Consider the following 20,726-nt stretch of genomic DNA (forward strand, 5'->3'; position numbering starts at 1 on the left):
ACTGGAAGACCGCTATAAGGTCACCCCGGAGCCTCCTCTTCTCCAGGCTGAACAGCCCCAACTCTTTCAGCCTGTCCTCATAGGAAAGATGCTCCAGCCCTCTTATCATCTTCGTGGCCCTCCTCTGGACCCTCTCCAACTGGTCCATGTCCTTCTTATGTTGGGGACTCCAGAGGCGAGATTATATTTAATAACACCAAAATATGTGCATATAAAATAATAAAAAAGATAATGCATTCTGAGTCTCAAGAAGTAGTCACAATACATTTGGGCCCGAATTTCTGGGAAAAAAGGGTTATCTTTACCACTGAATTGAATGATACCACTACCTGAACACATGTTCTGAAATGTCATCACCTTCACAGTTAACTTGTTAGAATGGCAGAGGGCTAGTTGATCCTCACCAGATCTACCAATAATCAAGAAATTCCCAGGCACAGTCCAGGTACTTTCACAATGGGCAGTTTGGGTGCAATCAGCCTATATTGGAAGCCTAAAGAGTTTAATAGCATGGGCTTGGTCAGACTTTGCCAGTTAGACTCAGTGCTAAAAAATAGACCCTCTACCATTTATTTCTCTTTCACAATTATTTTCAAGGGCAAACGTAGATTATGTTTGTTATTATCTCCCATAAATATCTAATGTAGTCAGCTCCCATCTCAATGTTATTTCAGATAAGTTAAACAGATCCAGCTCTTTAAGTCTTATTATAAGGTATTTTCTCAAACCAGCCTAAAATTGTGCTTCATTCTTCTGCTCACCCTCTATTTTATTTTATTTTTCTTAGTAAGGACACAAGACATCAGCAAAACTATGGAGAAGGGAAATACTACACTTTCCAAATCCCATTTATACCAAATAATTATTCATTATGTAATAAAGAACCATAATATTCTGTTAGTGTCTGAGAGATGCAATAGGAGTTTCAGGTTGGCTTGTTTCTTCACTATAATCTCTCAGTTAGAAACACTTTTTCCAGGGTAAATCCATCATTTCATAGATACAGCCTCACCTCGCACAGATGAGCATGCTCTGGGGTCACTCTGTCCCTGTCGTTACACATCAGTGTGTTTATCTTTGCAGTAGCCGCGTATTTGAGATATTTAATAAACTGTTTGCACAACCTTAATACCCTGATAATTTCAGTAGTAATTTTTAATTTTTTTTAGAAGTTTTCAGCTCTACTGGTCTACTTCTTTACAATCACAGACATTATAAAAATGGCTTTACAATAGTCTTAAAAGATTTTAGTAGAGGAATATTATGGCAAATTACACATTTGTTTTGAGATTACCTATTATTTAAAGACTGGAAGGAAGCATTAAACACCCATGCAGGCAGTGATACATAATGGAAAGCAGTAGTCTAGAGTTACTACATTTCACAAATGCCATCAATATTGTTTGGTTTGATGCCAGGGAATTAGGGCATCCATGTTCTTGTCATATTCTAGTACTAATCACAAGACTAGAAACACCACAGCAGAGGAGGTGGATTTTAAATGTAGCAAGAGGATATAGGATAATCAGCATTCACACTGATAGCAGGAATATGAATGCAGCTTTTCTCATCTGTGTAAGCTGAGTGCCTTTCAGAACGACTGCGTTTGAGGGAATTAAACAGCTTTCTCCGCAGTCCAGAAGCAGCTGCTTTGTTAGCCATTATTGCTTAACATTTTTCAGGTTTTTTCCCTTACCTTCCCAACAACACATAGCAAAACCTTCCAGATTGAGACTCTTTATGAACCTAGTGACATTTGGGTGTTGATGCCGAGTTGCAATAAGCTACCTGCCCAGAAAGTCCTCACCTATTTGCAGATGTTGGCCAGCAACAGGGTGGGGAGTTTGTCATTGCATATTCAAATCAGCTTATTTTCTGACCAGCCTGGAAAACCTATGCCTGAAGAGTAGCTTGATTCAAGGTATATCTGCCCGTTGTCTGTATTTGTATGTAACACTGTGTTGAGACTAAAAGAGTACGAGCTCTAGAGCTGGAGAAGCATGGAGCTGTTGGAGCAGGTCCAGAGGAGGGCCATGAAGATAATCCGAGGGCTGGAGCACCTCTCCTATGAAGACAGGCTGAGAGAGTTGGGGCTGTTCAGCCTGGAGAAGAGAAGGCTCTGGGGTGATCTTATAGCAGCCTTCCAGTACTTAAAGGGGGTCTACAAGAAAGCTGGAGAGGGACTTTTTACAAGGGCATGTAGTGATAGGACAAGGGACAATGGCTTTAAACTGAAGGAGGGTAGATTTTGATTAGATCTAAGGAAGAAATTCTTCACCCTGAGTGTGGTGAAACACTGGAACAGGTTGCCCAGAGAATTTGTGGATGCCTCATCTCTGCAGGTGTTCAAGGCCAGGTTGGATGAGGCTTTGAGCAACCTGGTGTAGTGGAGGGTTTCCCTGCCTGTGGTAGGGGGGTTGGAACTAGATGATCTTTAAGGTTCCTTCCAATTCAAACCATTCTATGATTCTATGATTCTATGAGCATTGAGTTAGCTGTCTGCAATGAACAGGCTGAAGTCTTTCTGTGGATGTGTTACCACCAGACCTGCTCAGTCAAGAATCCACAAGCCCTTCACAATGAATCTGAGTTATGGGTTCTAACATAATAATTCTCCAGTATAGAGTATAGTTGACACTGTGGTTCATGAGCCTGGAAGGTCCACAGGCCATCGCTGCTCAGTGTGATCATGTAGCCTTGCATCTGAAGACCCAGAAAGAAAAACATCCCATTGCCATGCAGATTCCAGTGATGAGGGAAGAGAGTGGTTCTCCTTCATGTAAGCTCAAGACCTCTTCAGAAATAAAGTTCTATTGGAAAACTTTATTAGATATCTCAAGAGGCTGGAAGCTTTATTATTAGCTTTATTATTAGCAGTTATTATTTACTATGTGTGGTGAGTGACTTCTTAAGGACTGACAAAGAGATGTCATCTGTTAGATATCCCCAATACAACAAAATGCAGGAAAAAAACAGTCTATTAGCACATAGACTTTAAAAATAAAAGGAAAACAAAGAGATGAACAATATATCAGGGCTGAATGAGGAAGAGAAATAACTGTAGTTAGTGCCTTAGCTTGTGGAAAATGTACAAATGAATGCCATGGGGAAGAAACCAGATACTGAAACTAAGATGAAAGATTCTGGGGAAAAAATCAAGTAACTGCAACATGGAAACACAACAGTAGTAATTAATACAAGAAGACACAGGTGAAAAAAAGATTACAGTGGAAAAGAACACATAAGTCACTCAAGCTGTGCAGATTGAGAGTGCCAATGAGAATTCAGAAGCTGATAGAGGGAAAGGAAAAAACAAACGGCGGCTGGAGGAACTTGAGATGCGCATTGACAGCACAACTGTGAGTAGGCAGATCTAAAAGACGGATATATCCTGCTTTCTCTGTGAGGTCATGCAAGGACACTGCCAAAGAAAATGAAAGCAAGTAAGACCTTTAAGAAAAAATAGAAAGGAACACAAAACCGCTGACCACCCAGCCTATTGATTATAAATTTCTTGAAAACATAAAGTCCATTAAAAATCATAGACAAAAAAAATTCTAAATCTATTGAAGATAAAATTTGACTGTTCTGAAAAAACAAAAACAAAACCAAAACCACATACGACATCTTACAAAAAAGCTCAGAATTTCCTTTTCTTTTTTTTTCTCTTTTTTTCCCCTCGGGACAGAAAACTGCTTCTCATCAAAACAGCAAATGAAGTAATTTTGCTCTTCCCAGTTTTGTGAAAATGCTTGGATAAGAAGGGCAGAACAGCACTATTTACAGGAGATATTATTTCTGCAACAATGAGTACAAATCAGATTTTCTCATGAAGTTAACTTAACCAAGCAAAATGTAAAAGTTTACGTGTTATTTTGGCAGGCATTTCTGAATGGTGACTGTGTGGAATTGGTCTGTATATTCCCTTTCAAAAATTTTTCCTCTTCGACATTTAGCCAAACAAGGAGAGAGATGAAATTTGTTTATGGAATTCCCAGTGGCACCTAGTTATAATATTTCTTTTAAATCATTACTTTATCTTGAGTATCTGCTATCTGCCTTTGCCTCTTTCTACCTTTTTCTGTCTACTATCTCATGTTTGGTAAGAAGCACCTTCTTTAAAATATCTCAGACAAGAATCAGTTGATTATAAAGAAAATGCTTGATACATATTGATACTTATTAATGTAGGCTGTCCATATTTAAACACTCCTACATCAACTGAATCTGCAGATACAGGAAAACAGCTTAAGGCCTTTATTCATTCTGTGCAGTAAGACACATAAGGAAATGGAATTTTAATGATAAACTGTGCTAAACAGTAAATAGAGGAAATATAAACCGTCATTTAAGTGGACTTAACTGGGCTGCATTAAGAGGAGCGTGGCCAGCAGGTCAAGGGAGGTGATTCTCCCCCTCTACTCTGCCCTCGTGAGACCTCACTTGGAGTATTGCGTCCAGTTCTGGAGTCCCCAACATAAGAAGGACATGGACCAGTTGGAGAGGGTCCAGAGGAGGGCCACGAAGATGATAAGAGGGCTGGAGCACCTTTCCTATGAGGACAGGCTGAAAGAGTTGGGGCTGTTCAGCCTGGAGAAGAGGAGGCTCCGGGGTGACCTTATAGCGGTCTTCCAGTACCTCAAGGGGGCCTACAAGAAAGATGGGGAGAGGCTGTTCAGGAGGGCCAGTTGTGATAGGACAAGGGGTAATGGTTTTAAAATAGAGGGAGGTAGATTCAGGTTGGATATTAGGAAAAAATTTTTTACCATGAGAGTTGTAGAACACTGGAACAGGTTGCCCAGAGAGGTGGTGGATGCTCCGTCCCTGGAGACGTTCAAGGCCCGGTTGGATGAGGCCCTGAGCAACCTGATCTAGTTGGAGATATCCCTGTTCCTTGCAGGGGGGTTGGACTAGATGACCTTTGAAGGTCCCTTCCAGCCCTAACGATTCTATGATTCTATGATTCTATGACTTTCTTGTGAAGAAATATTGTAGCAATGCATCAGACGGCTGCTGCACGATTCCCATCTGATACACAATTTGCTGAGACATAGCTGGCAATATGACACTTGGCAGAAAAACAAGCCATTTAAAGTACTATTTAAATCCTTTTAAGGAATTTAAATAGAAGAAAATAAACAGAATAAACAATGTACATAAACCAAATTGCATCATGTAGTTAGTAATACGGTGCATGTTTCATTTTGGTGTTCTGTTCTTAACACTGTCAAAGTGCTAATCAGACAGATATCAAAAAAGAAAACAGTTCCTGGCTGAACATTTTAAGTGCATTGTTGCAGCCATTTGAAAGGTTTATTTTCAAGAGAAATGAAAGATAGGCATCTACTTATCACCTGTGCAGAGCACCTACTTGGGCATTTTGGTATATGTCACAGTTTAACTTCTAATTATATGGGCAATGCTCAGTTTGGATGAGAGCACAGCATAATGAAGTAAGAAGACATCACAGGCAATTTAAGTTCTAGGAGTTGATTAGTGCCTTGAGCTCCATGTGGATGTCAGGTAAGGAATACAACAGCAAAACTTATAAGAACTATGTTAAATCTCTGCTGCAATCTAGGCGACAACAGAAAAAGAGTTTATAGATAGGAACATACAGCAGACATATTATGTCCTTATACAGTTACAGGAACATATAAAAAGTGAATCAGGGTGCATTAGGCCTGGAAGGGAAACTATGAGATTTGGTTTATGTCATGATATTAATAAACTGTGATGAAGTCTTTTTGAAAGCAGTATTTAAGATCAGAAAAGCTAACAGGTGTGGATGCAGCAGTTAACATAGAGACCACAATATACATTAGACTTTGTAGCAGAGAAGATGTTTCTATCTCACATTTATCATTTCCAAAGACAACATTTTCAGTTCTAGGCCAGTAAAGGCTCTTTCTGGAGATGACAGAATTTAGTTTTTATGGTTTCTTAAGGTACAGCATCTTCCCCCAGTATTAAAGTATGTATTTTATTAATTTTAACACATTAAATCAGTCATACAGCTATGATTAATCACTATTTGTGGAATAGTTTTCACACCACAAATCTCTTCGCTAATTTTCTGGGTAATTGGAAAGGGTGATAAAACATTTTACTGAAGTGTGCCCCTACTACTGCACAGAATCTTGCCATTTTCAAATCCTCTAAAGCTAGGGAACACCTCTTCCAGAGTTTTAAAGCAGTCTCTATAATGTTCTATTTATATTCTTACATGGCCTTTATCACAGTGGCATCTGACTACCTTCCAGGCTCCTGTTACGTGATACAACTACCTTATTACAGTCGCAATGCTCTTACATAATTTTTCTGCTTGAAGAAATGGAAGAGGGTTATTTTTAAGCTATTTAAAACTGCCTGGTTTGTGTGTTTATTTTTAGCCAGAGAGGTGCCTCCTGCACAGAGAAAATGATGCTTTGAAGCAATTCTCCATTCCAGCAAGTGCTTATTGTATAACTGAAGACTGTTACAAAACCCAGAGCCTAAATAAATGTCTGCTCCACAGACTGGGACTTAGCTTGGATATAGCGTGCAGGGCTTGCATTTTGCCATGTCCTGAAACCAGTCCACTATTAAAGCCTGAACTGTGGTAATTATGGAGAGAATTTAGCTCTTCATTGACAGAAGTCATGGAAATCCTGGGGAAAAGAAATTACTCGTCATGTTGTTGTGAGGCCAATTGCAGTCACATCAACAGATCACCTCCATGAGAAAATTAAGGGGGAAGTCTTAATAAATACATACTAAAACGAGGGTACTTATGCTGAAATGTGATGTTTGCATTATATATTAGCAGCCACAATGTGAGAAAATCTGCATAAGGTACACTAGCAAATTTCCAGTGATAGTATTTTGTTTAGAAGCTATTCATAGAGTTCTACGTACTACTTCAGTTTTGCATGCATCACGTATTTGTTTTACTCAGAAATTGTATGCTACTGTATCTCACAAATTCGGCTGAGAATGATTAATGTCTATCTATGAAGATTTTATACACAGCACTCCAAGGTTTAGTGCTGTGTGGCACTTTCCAGAAAGACGTCATTCTGACCTGTGCTCTGCAGGCTCTAGGATTCATCTTATTTTTATGCCATAAGGAAGTCACTGTGTCAGGTGGCCTATAAATATACAGGGAGAAGCAGTTCTGTCACAAAAAATTCTGATTCCGATTTTGTAGCTAAAAACCTGAAAGATCTGGTTTTTTTCATATTTTTTGTTTTCTTTTACTTTATCACTTCTAACACATGGGATCAGGCAAAGGAACAAGTCCTGAATCTTCTATGGGAGGAGTTCTATTGAGAAAAAATGTCTCAAGAAAAAAGCTTTACTCTTTTATCACGTTTTTATGCTTCACAAGGCTCCACACTTCAAATACTGTCAGCTGTGAATTCCTCTCACTCTCTTTGCTAGCAGTCTGCTGGAATTCAGAGTATGAATGAGAGTTTTTAACTTGACGGGATGGAGAGGGTTATACAGGAAAAGAGCTCTTGATTCTTCCAGAACCAGTCACCAAGCCTCTCTTTCCTCCCAAACCTCCCTTCTACACAGCTTGTATCAATGTGCTACCTAAATTTGTTTCTAACAGTTAGTGTCTGAACTAAAACCCTCAGACATACAGGTCTGCAAACACAAGGACTGCTTTCTTGTCTCTGCCCCCAGGGCTGAGACTCCCTGTCCATGGTGGAATACAAGCAGTCCTACTGGGACAATTTTTCTGCCAGTTTTGTGCCATAAGCTATCAGAAGCATAGTATGACAGCGTCTTGCAGAGAATCATGAACACAGGTGTGCTGAAGATGATTCACAATATTCCTTTGTAGATCTCCTGTGCATGAGGGAGAACTCGTCCTTTTCCCAGCAACTTCTGCAAATTGCAGTTGCCCCAGAATCTCCCACTGAGGTTCTGGTACGTTTCTTCTCCCACACTGCCTCCCACCAAGATGGCAATCTCTTGGCAGAGCTTTTCTGTGCACCATGTGCTATACAATGTTCCCTTCTCAGAACACCTCTTACTTTGTGTATGATGCCACTTTGCTCTCATCTCCAGTCCTGGTTTCTTGTTTACATCTGTAACAGAATTCAGCATATCTCTGGTTCTGTCACTCTCCCGAGGTAATAGCGGTTACATTTTGGTTTTGAGTAGCCCTAGGCCACTCAATATGCTTGTAATAAATGGAAATTCCAACATTCTGATGACACAGAAAACATAAAATTCCTTTTCATCTGCATAATTTTTCACAGTCCTAAAAATATTGCACTTCTTTCTTTCAGAAATGTTAAAAATAATTTATAACAAGTTTGTAAAATGATGGCATGTCTCTCAAGTTTGTTACACATTTAAGTATTATATAGTATAGGAGATTCTTCACACAGCAATAGAAGATAATATATACTATCAAGTGTCATAATATAGTTAGAGGATTGTTCAAGTAAGCTATCAAACAGTCTAAATCCAGCATCTATTAATATTTCATGAACTTGTGATCAGTGGAGCCCTAGTGTATTGCAAGACTACTTTATCTGTTTATTGCCTACATTTTTTAATGCAGTTTGACTCCTATTTTTTCAAATATAAAACAAACCAATAACCATTATTCCAATCTTTCTTAAACATAGATGCCATATAATAGAAAATTCGTTGATCACCACTGATGACAAATCCTTAGCTGAAACATGCTGTCCTAGTTCAAGGGGCATAAAAAGACTGTGTCCCAGTTTGCCTGGTTTTTCAGTGCAATCTGTTACTCACTTTGCTGAGCACAGAGAAGCTTTATGACCTTTCGCACCTCCTGAATTTTCTGAAAAGTTTGAAGAAATGGCCTCTGCAGTGCATGATAAGTTTAGCTATTTGTCCCCAGCAATCACTGAGCTATATGTCTGAAAATTTGCTGTTCTGGAAAGGTTTGTTGCACTTAATCAACACAGTGTATTAGATTGATTAAAAAAAAGCTATTTAATATGGCTTTGGAAATTAGTCAGACTGAATCCACAAAAACAGCACATAGATAATGAACCTAAATCATTTCAGAAAAACCACAATCATGCATCATGCATTTAACCTGGCACTTGAGCTCTAAGCAAGATGCATCTAAAGGCAAGTGTTTAGCAAGGTTCAGCATCTGCTGCAGGACCAAGAAGAACATGGAGTTCTGGTAGTTTTCACTGTTTAGTCTCATCTCTGGTTTGTTGTTTCTGCAATTACAAGGCCAAGCTCATAAAATGTGACGTACTGCATTGCCAGACCTCTTTGTTAGAACTACAAAGTTGTCTTTATTCCCACAAGTGATAAAAAGCATCTGGAATGCATTTGCAAGCCTCTTCCAAAAGGACTCAGATGAGTCTATTTTCTGTTGAACTAAATGCAGGTCTAGTAGTCCTCAGACTCAAATCTCCTCATGTTTCTCTTTCAATGTTTGTTTTGAGACAGGATTATTTCCTCAAACATGTGTGTTTAATTGTGACATATTTTATTAAATTCCTGTGTAGAGAATGCATAGTCACATCTCTGCTAAAGATAATTTGTTGCACAGCTTCATAGGCATAAAAATTTGGGTTTCTAAGGCACATGGGTTTTTCAGGATCAAGTTTTTAGGGATAGGGATAATGAGATTAATGACATTTTTATCCTTTTCTGCAAAACATGAAAAGCTTCGAGATTTCCCAATATTATCTTGATGCTGTTCAATTGAAAACCTAAAAGCTCATTTCTGCAGAAGGGAGAGGAAAAACATTTCAAGACTAGTGGAGATTCAGTATAAGGTAATGGGGTTTGATTTTTCTTGTTTTGCTTTGGTTTTTGTTTTTTAGGAATGGAAGAAAAAGAACTGTCCTTCCTCTAAAATATGCAGATCCCTATGTAAAAAAAGGTGCATATTTAAGACAAGGTTGGGCAGTTTCCTGATCCTCACTGGTTGTAGTCACTAGAAAGGTTTGCAATCTTTGTTGCATTCTAAGGCCTTTGGATTTCTAGGAAGGGACGATGTTGTGTATGCAGGACAGTACAACTCTGAGGCTCAGCAAAAAGGATTTAATGACACTGAAAAAGGAGCCAACATTTTTTTGAAAATATTCCTAAAATAGCAGGTCTCTTTGTTTCTTTATCTTAGCAAGGGTCAATTTATAAACTGAGATCCCATTTTTAGGAGATGTTTTATGGGCATTTATTCTGTTCTCCATTTGGTTTCCCAACAGTAAAAGAGCTTTCCAGAGCACAGGTCAAAACCTTCACATTTCTGTCATTACATCTCAGTAGATACTGAATTTATTCCTTTTCTCCTCCCCTCATAACAATTACATCATAAGATTTATTCTCTCTTTTGTTATTCTGTTTGATAAAGTCCAGTATATCAATCATCTTCACATCAGAGGAAGGAGTCAAATATGCTCAGCTGTGAATGCAGGGGAGGAACATTTCTAGTCTATAACACCCTAACTTGACATCATTCTCAGTTCGCCAGCTAGAGATAAAAGTTTGTGAACAGACTGTAGATGCTGTAAATACTCATTTGCATTTGGGAAGACACTAAAAATCAATTGCAATATGTATGAAATCAATATTTTCCTCCTGTTTTTTTCATTCGTTTTCTGGATCCCAAAACAAGGAGTTTGTGCTTCAGGGTTGGTCAACCAAAATCCTGTGTATATACATTAACAAATAGTTATATTTGATTCATTAATGACTTAAACCAGATCTATTTTTAGATGCTTTGTGAACATAAATGTCTCAGGTAAGAGAAAAATCATTTCCTACTGTAGCATCTCAGCACAATATCGACAGCTGTCATGGTTTAATCACACACAGAATCTTCTATACAGGCTCCAGAACTTAAGAATAATTCTTTCAGCCTTCACTTAACTAGAAAATACAGTAAGTGAAAGTGCTTATGGTTGGAGAACATTGAAATTAAAAAAAAAAAACAAACCACAAAACGTGTGTGTGTGTGTATATTTATATATAAATGGGGGGGGGTTGATCCCAGAAATTGTAGATTCCTTTCTTAATATTGAAAGATGTTTAAAGTTCTTAATACTGACAGTTCTCTGTGAAAAAGACAAAAAGTATCTAGCTACAGGACTGGAGTAAGCATTATGCACTGGAAAAGTAATTGTCAAATACGTACTAAATAAGACTCTGCCCTCAAAGAATCTAGAACAAACAGATGAAGATGAAGAGAAATAAAAATAAGTATATAGTTTAGATTAGATCACATACATAGTTCTTAGCTAGTAGCAAAACACATCTTTTCTAGTTATTCTCAGGGCAGTCCAGAAATCACTTTTATCATTGCACTGCCTGTTTTTCAGAGGTGCTCAGAGGGATGTGATAAAGCAGATAACGACACAGGGAAAACGTCAACTTATATTCTTCCTATAGCTATTCAAAATCTATTTCTCGGAGTGACAAGAGATGTAAAGTTCAGGGCCACAAAGCAACGCGACCTTTTTGTTACACAATTTCTGGATGGAGTTGCCTCTGTGAGAACTAAACAGCTTTTTCCTGATCTCCTTGACTGAAGTTTACTCATGCAGCCTGGATGTCTCTTGTAGAGTAATCAAACAATCTATTTGTAAGGACCTGCTAAAAGCTAATATGGAATCGTCAGGAGCAAACCATGTCAAAACCACCTAATTTCTTTCTATGACAGGGTAACAGGCTTCTTGGATAGGAAAAGAGCAGTGGATGTCACACATCATGACTTTAATAAGGCTTTTGACACTGTCTGACATGGCTTTTGCATAAGAGAACAAAAGCACTAGAGTGGGAGTGAGACATCTATAAGGTCAGTATGCAGCTGGCTTGAAAATGCTACTTGATGAGAAGATATCATTTGTTTATTGACAAAATGGAAGAAGGTAGCAAGAGGGATTTGACATGAGTCAAGTACATGTCATACAGTACTAGCTGTACAATGTTGATGTTTTGAGTTTAGAGGGAGGGCCACTATTTTGGAAGGCAGGAATACATTTCACAACCATTTTACTAAGCTGGAAAATGAAAAAATTATGGTGCAATTCAAGGCAACTGAATGAAATATGATGGAATGATTATATGAATATATACTGGGGGACCACTAATCAGGCACAGGGGTATCCAGAAAAAAAGAAACAAAAGTAAGAAGAGATCTTGAAAACATTACAAGGTGAAAGTCATATGAAGAGGAAAGGAAAGAAGATGATAGGAGAACATTCAAATGCATCGAATGTTGCTAGAAAGAGGAAAATTGTGAAATGTTCTTGGTTCCCATTGGGATAGGATGGAAATATCCTTGCCTTTCAGTGAGTCTAAAATGTTAGGGTGCAGCTCAATGGAACAGAGGAATGGAGTAGGGCTCTCTGAGCCCCTTCCAGTCCTGTTTCCTTTGATTTCTGTGAGATACAAACATACTGGTTAGAATTCCTGTAAGAAACTTACTGTTCAGAGAGTGATTTTCCGGCTGCCACTACAAGCTGCTTAGAATGTCCCATCTTACACACTTTAACTTCTCACACCAGAAAGCACACCAGTAAGGACAATGACATCATCTACCCCGTTGGAAGAGGAGCAATAAGAACTGGAAAATGTGCGTATTGAGATTGATACAGATTTTGTGGCCATAACCAATTGTAACTTAAAACACTGCCATGCTGCCTGACATTATGAAAACAGTAACACTGACAGTACAATTCGACCTTGCCTATGTATAAAACTGAACCTTAAAAATTTCATCTCATGGAAATCAGGATGGGAGTCCACAGAAATCTCACATACATCTCTCAAACATGTAAGACAACTGAGTAGTCAATGCCAAATAGGTTTTGTGTTTTGTTACTATTTCATCTTAATAAATACAAATCAATGTTTAAAATCCATTCTAGACTAGAGTCAGCATTTTTTAACTGCCAGGTATTTTCCAACATAAAACTTCTTATTTAAACATAATTGTCAACAAAGTTATTGAATATCCCACTCAACAGTAATTTCATGCCAGATCAGAACTTTAAAAAAAAAAACAGTAAAAAGCTGAATTTCTGTTTTGGAATGTCTATGTAAGATATTCCAGACTCAAACAGTTAACTTAGAAAGCATTTTAAGAGTAAAACAAACCACTGCCTATCAACACTGTAGTCTAACTAGATCTTCTGGACCATGTTACCTTAGCTACTGTCTGCTTTGAGGTAACTTCTCTGTTTTTAAAGTCAAGATGGAAACATCTTCGATATTTTCATCCATATTTTATGCAAGAAAAAATAATAGAGTGTGATAAGGAGCACTCTAAGAATATACAAATCTTTCTGCAAAATAATAAAAGTCAATGTACTGAATCAGTAGCACTTCTATTCTAAAGATACTCGTATGGATCACACTGCCCTAATATGAGAGTGCCTCACAGTCATTAAAATATTTATCCCCACAGGTCATAGCATCCTTTAGAGGAATGTAACTACTCACATTTCACAGAAGAACAGCCAGGGATCTAGGTGCACACATTTGGCATTGAAACACCAAATTTGTAATTATACAGGCTGAGTCCCTATACCGGGCATGTGAAGACTTAGTTGTACTGTCAGTGCAGCACAGTAAGCCAGAATATAGGAGTGACAAGGTTTGATATAAATTTATACAAAACCCATTGATTCTTTTGTTAAAAATGGACAAGATCTGGAATATATAGTACTCACAATGAGAAACTGTGGGCATCTTAATGTGCAATCGTAAAGCATAGTGTTGTCAAGAATAAGGAAAAAAGGTTGAGTTGCATACTGTCATTCATCCAAAACTTAGGTTCCCAGGCTAACCTAATCCTTTTTCAGTTGGGAGGTGAAACTGGAACTGTCAGAGATCAGTTTGTTCCCTCTGCAGATAGGTTACAAAACACTGTCTCTTCTGTTCCCTTTAGTTCTCATGATAAGCACGTTACTTGCACACCAGCTGGGTCTGCAAAAACACTTTAAATCTCTCTTTCTTCCTTATCTCCCACATGACTCTTCCTACATTCAGACCATGAAATCTTAGTGGTGAGAAAGAGCAACTCCCTCAGTTATTGAAGCTGTTCTCATGTAAATACTAAACACATGACTATGGAGACTAGAATCAAGATCTTTTTACAGTTGAGCACTATAACCATCAGACTGCAGAATCAGTCTCCTGCTCACCATCTGCCTCAAAGATTATTTCAATATTCAGCCAGTTTAGGTCAACTTTTAAAGCAGAGGAAAGATGAGTGTCTTTCAAACACCACTGATATCTTTCACAGATACCAAGAAAATCCAGGTGGCCCTGCAGTTATACAGCTGCAGGATGTTGAGGATCAATATTTTGGATTTAAGCAACAAGCACTGACACCAAAAATTGTTTTATGAACATAGTCTAAAATGTCTTGCTCAAGATCACCGAATTTGTTGCAGAGCAGGGAATTGATCCTGGGTTTTCTTAGTCCCAAGACATCAACTTCATTGTTGTGCCTTCATTGTATGCTGAGTTGCTGTTTCTCTTGTGATACATTATCTTTTCTTCTCTGCACAAATGCATACAATTTTAGAGCACTCATAAGGCAAAACAAAAAGCGACAACAAAAAAGAGATAAGAAAGCAACTACAGAAGGAAACCTTTCACTACAGATCCTGTTGCTGTTACATCTTAGAATGAAAGCAATTATTACAGCCTCACCTAGTCAGCCTAGGTTATCATCTCCATTCAACCAATTTCCTTTTCTCCGGAATTAAAAATATTTTTTTATCATTTGCAATTTACAAAGCATATGAAAAAGCCTTTTGAACCATCTGTAGCAAGAATTACATCAGAAAGTTGTAAAAAATGTTGTGAGAAGACGCAATACACAAAAGCTCAGTCAAGGCTGTGAAAAGCAAGCATAAAACCAAGAAAGCTAATCCCAGTCTGATAAGAAATCTCAAGATATTTCTAAATACATATTGAATCTCAACATCCTCAAACTCTGAGTTGGCCGTTTGAAGAAGCAGTTCCTTTTTTATAGCAAGAATAGACACATTTTTCTGTGTCTTATTCATTCTTTTCTTTGCAATGAATTTTTCATTTTACTATTGAAAATATTTCTTTGGACATAGCTTTGCACTGTTCCAGAAGCCTTACACATTATTTCAGGAGAGTATTTAGTGATTTTCTAATCTTATCCATTGGTTCATACTGAGGTTGTATATGTGACAATACGGAGGCAAGATCCAGAGCACATCATATTAAATTCTCACCCACAAACAGAAATCACTCTAGGATGTGAAATTTTTCAGAAAAGAAAGAGTGTGAGTGTATGACTAGAGTCACATAAGAAGAGAAAAACGTCTTTCTTTCTGTGCTCTATCAGGAAATAAGGAAGCTTGGTTGATGCAAGGAAGGCATTTAACAGGCTGACTGGTTTGATTTTGTGCTGGTACCTGGTACCCACAGGTTTGACATAAGCTTCGTGGTCACGTCTGTATCCTAGTGTATGAGGAGACTCACCCCAACCAAAGTGGTGAAATGCTATATAGTCATTACTTCATATCCTTCAATTTAAGGTAAATATAGTTTGGAAGTGCTGTGGTCTGAAAAAATAAACACTTATTTGGATTCAGACTCTGGAGACAACACTTGCCTTAATTCCTACTCCAGCTTGTATTTTGGGTAGCTTTTCTTATAATTTCATAAATCTCTATTACATAAAGGAGTTAATTGCTTTTATATTTGGGCTACCGGAAAGGCTGTTATTCAACATACCGAAGAGAATTTTATTCCAAACACCAATAAAACTACCACCATAGTGTGTAGGTTATATTTGCAGATCAGGATTCCTGCTACCTGTTTAGGTTAAACCCTTCAACAGCTGTGCAAAGCGCAGCATGCTTTTCAAGAAACATAGTTGCCACACACAAAGATAATAAATTAGACCACTTTCATCTTATGCTAGACTTACTTTCATGGGTGGTGAGGGTTCAGCTCTTTGCAGGTTTGGCCTCCAAAAGAGGTAGAACACCTTAAAAGCTGTCATGCCATTGTAAGTGTTCACCTTTAAGAAACTGATGCATAAAGACATATGCATTAAGCTGTGCAGAAATAAAGGTCCATGGTATGCAAACAGAATGACATGTGGGTAAATGTTACTTCCATTTCAAGTACAATATGCTGGACTTCCTTTTAAGAAGCTTCAGTTCAATTTCTGCGTTACTGGAAAAAAGGCTCAGAATATTCAATGTGTACAGCAACATACAAGGATGGGAACGTCCATCTGGCTGTCTACCCTTGTTGTGTTGCCTTCTACTGACAAGAAGCATCAGATCCAAACAAGTATTTCTGTTTCATCCAATAGACTATCCATAGTGGGAGTCTAAGCACAATAACATGTAAATGGAGAGTATCTCTGGTTGGCTGTGTATTTTCTATGTGAATTGGGTAGGAGATAGAAGGAGGTAGGATTCAGAATGGACAGTTCGCTTTTGGAAGGATATGTAAGTGATTTCATATGGAACAAGCACCATATGAGGTACTAAACTTTCAACCTGAGAGCTAAAAACGCAAATGGTTTCCAACTAAGCTTGAGGGACAGCAGTAGTTCACATCTAATCAGGCATTTTAAGGATGTGGCTTAGAAAGTGAGGTCTGTAAGTGCTTCCGAAGGAAACTTGTCCCTTTGTGATACCACCATGCAATGTTATGCAGAGGTTAACAGAAAGGAAAAGGCTTGAGGATGAAGGAAATCTCACTGCTGTTGAGAGAATCACCAGGGACTCTAATGGCTCAGCTGCTCCAAGATCTCTGAGTGTGCGTTGGAGAAATATAGCTCGAGATAACTCTTTCAGTCCTTGAGTTAGTTTCAAAAAATGTGCTTGCCTAGACCCAAACCTTGTCTTGCTTGACAAGGTAAAAATAGCAGGTGTCAGAGGGACATCTTCACCATCGCAGCATATAGCAGTAGGATGGTTGCCTCTGTAGAGAAGCTGTCAGTCCAAAGCACATTTTCTGTTTGCTGCTACTCAGGAAAAGAGGTAGAAAATCAGACAGAGCTCATCTCCATGCAAGAGGAACATTGGCCTATTTCCACATCATGCCCCTGTCCACTGGACCACAGCTGCTGCAAACTTGAGGCAGAGATAATTCTCATTTAACTTATGGGTTTTTGTCTTCTTGCTCCCCCAGTAATGTGTGTGCTGTCTCTGAGTACTACACAAAACACAATAAAAATCTCAATTCTAAAGTATTGGCTATACATTTGTTCAGTGTTCTCATATGATAGTTATGATCCATCTAATTTCCAGTGCTCTTTTCTGAAGTGGGGAATATTGCTTATTTTTTAACTATTAAAAACTTCTGAAAATTTTAAGAAAAAAACCTATAAGCAGCAGTCATAAAGTATTGCCTTTTTAATATACATCTCTGGTTTTCATACCTTCTGCATTTGCTCTAGCAATTGTGATTTTCTGTAGCGTTGTGATATTCCTCCAACAACGCAGATTGCTGGCTTCCTCAGTTATAATACAATGTGTCTTACAGGCTCTATTTAAGTTTTGATAACTAGAAAAAGAGAATAAAGAACAAATGGGGGCTGCTTCTCTGTGTCACTTGCTTCTTTTAATATTTTGCTAGGAGGCAAACAAAACTGAGCCTTTCTTATACAGACCTCTACCCTATCGTGTCTCTTTAAATTTTTTTTGCTGCAATGCAGTATTTTGTTTACTCTTCAAGAAATGAAGTAAAGGACAGCGCTAAGTAACTACAGACCCAGAGACTGCAGCATAGAGTCCAAATGCTTGTTATAGCTCACGTTTTTTAAGGTCTCCTGTACTTTGAAAAGAAGATTTAGAAAGGTTTTCTGGAAAAATAGCATGGTTGGAGAAGTAAGAGTTTAAGCTTCACATAGAAGAATAGAGAAATTAGTCATAATAACTCCATTGTAAAGGAAAGGGACGGTAAAGGTAGGTGGCAACACCAATGCTGATATAAGGCATGGTGATTACATAAAGACTAAAAGCTGCATATCAGTTATTTAGCTTGCTACTTTTTGGATTTTATACTCATAATAGCAGCCAAGAAGGTTTTTGTGATGATTTTTCCCTGTTCAGAATTACTTGATTCTTTTAACGATTTGTTATATGAATGCTGTATGGAAAAGAAATAAATGCGTTACTGACTAGGCACACATTATCCATGTGCACAGAGTGTTTATAATGTGCACATATACAAATGCACAGGTAAATATTAATAAACAGAAGTTTTGCATGTTATACCAGGTTCAACAGAGACGTACATAAGAAGATAGTTGCTGATAACATTTTGTTGCTATGTTACTATTTGCATGTTTTATTATTACATCCAGTCATACAGTGGAGATACAATCAGCTGATATCCTGAAGTCTCTAGCAGACTTACTTGACAATGAAAAAAATACCCATTTTATTTATAGGAGAGCCATATTTAACTAACCATTTTCATGCAAATGTACAGACATAGGTCTCAAAGAGTTAACTACAATAATAGTCAGTATAGATGGTCAATAGCCAAACACAGAGACAAGGAAGAGGAAAAAGATGATAAGGGAGCTCCCAACGTGATGGGAAGCTGAGTATGTGCAAACCCCAAAACAGAGAAGTAACAGAAGCTCTCTGCTTCCCCCTGTAGGAGAAAAAACAGCCTTAGTAGGTCTGATTTGCATACATTAATTTTAATATTATGAAGATATTCGTGCACTCCATGAGACTCCACTTTTTGCTGTGCTCTATTTCACAAATAGAAGACACAACGTATGCAAATATATTTACAAAAACAAATGGTGAAGAAACTGTGAGAGTTAACAGCCAAAGGAAAGAGGTCAGCCTTCATTATAGTTGTCTCCAATTGGGTATGGAGTCCAAAACCAAGTTTTAGAGGCTTTGTGACTGTTTCTTTAATTTGTTATACTGATATCAGGTGGTATGGTTCCACTCCTGGCTTTTAACAGGGATATTACGAATTCAGCAAAGTTTTGCATGAAATCTCTTCCTTGCTCCCTTTTTTTATTCCTCGTTATCTTTTTTGCTGTGGTTGCACACAAACTGTTTGTTTTTCCTGTGTTATTTGTAAGCTCTTTAGGAGATATTCAATCTGTTGTTTTTCCACCTTTGTCCTTCATTGTTCATTTGAGGTGGAGATATAAGTGAAGAATGCAGATACTATTTTTTTAGTAGTAGATTTACACATGAAAATCACTACCTATCAGGACTTACACAAATAAATTATAGACACTAGCCTAGGGTAGTACTTTGTCTCATTTACACCTATTCATATGAAAAAGTAGGCAGGAAAATATAACTGAAATAACAAACTCTTTCTGTGAAAACCTCACCTGTTGCACATAGATGTAAGTCTGAGGACAACACCAATTCCTTTAGCCTGTCTCAGTCACCCACAGTGCAAAACTGGAACACCCAGGATGAGAAATTTTTCTAATCTGGCTGATAATGCAGTAAGTGCCACCAGAAAATTACTCAGAGCACCGGAAGGTGCATTACTAATATCTACAGAAATGAATATGCCTTTAAATGCAAAAATGATTACTTCTATGAGAACATGCCAATCTATATAGATGTAGATGTTTTCAAAAATTCAAGGTCACCATTTGCTTTGGATGGGATTCATCTTACCAAGGACTTTTATACCTAAGTTAGTCATCCTTAGGTCCGCTATATGTCACGGGAGAGGAAAGACTCCAAAAAAATATTTCACCTCATCCTGAAGGAGATGTCTGAAATGGAGAATTATGGTGAACTACGCCATAAATAAATATATTTCTTATGACTGACCATGAAGGCAACCTAGGTACTACTAAAGGCGTAGGTAGTGGGGACTAAAGTTAGGTGAGATCAATTCAATATTTCAGGTCATGAAAAACAGGTCCTTGGAGTACTTCTCATTTTTAATAGTCTTTTAGTACTTAAGCTTCATTACTTATCATTAGTAGAGTTCCAGACACGCAGTATCTGTGCACAGCTGCAGAAGTTCCCATATTTTTCATCTACCCCTTGTTCTCACTTATCTCTTGAGGAGCAGCTGCAACACGCTACTGAAGTTCCCTTACATGCAAATGACTATCCAGTATATGAAGCCATGGAATTATGTTCAGACTATAATAAAAAGGTAATAAAGTACCCTGGTATTATATTATGTGAAGTATGTTAGTTTTATTAAAAAAAAACAACAAACCTTCTGCTCTGTCATTCTGTTCACTTGATTACTCGCCTAGTCTACCCTGGACAAGATGGCATCCAAATCCTCAGCAAAGTTGTATTACTTTCTTGTGGTTATAAAATCCCTTGATTCTTTGAGTTAAAGTCATTATTTATAGAATTTATCAACCTAAGACAAGATTTTTATTGCTACTCTTGAATAAGTTGTAAACTTTTTAAAGATTAATTAAATGTGTTTCTTTCTGGAGTTTTCCTTTATACCTTCTAGATTTTTTTTTTTTTTTAATTTGCTGGAATCTATATTTACTCCTGAATAAGCTGCCAAGAGCTATTTGTACGTTTAACAAGCATCAGGTTAAATTTTTTTTAGTGTCCCTTTTTCTAATTTCTTTTCTCATTATCTTTCTTCTTTACATTTTTGGGAAGATAATTGTACATTTTTTATACTACTTATGATGGCAATGCATTTTATTGGTTACTGCAGATATTTTAGAACACAAAAAATATTTTTAATTAATAAAATATTTTTAAAAGAGAACAATAATCCAGTTTTAGTATATTTTGATC

The sequence above is a fragment of the Tauraco erythrolophus genome, chromosome 2, assembly GCF_009769465.1.
Source record: "Tauraco erythrolophus isolate bTauEry1 chromosome 2, bTauEry1.pri, whole genome shotgun sequence".
NCBI lineage: Eukaryota > Metazoa > Chordata > Aves > Musophagiformes > Musophagidae > Tauraco > Tauraco erythrolophus.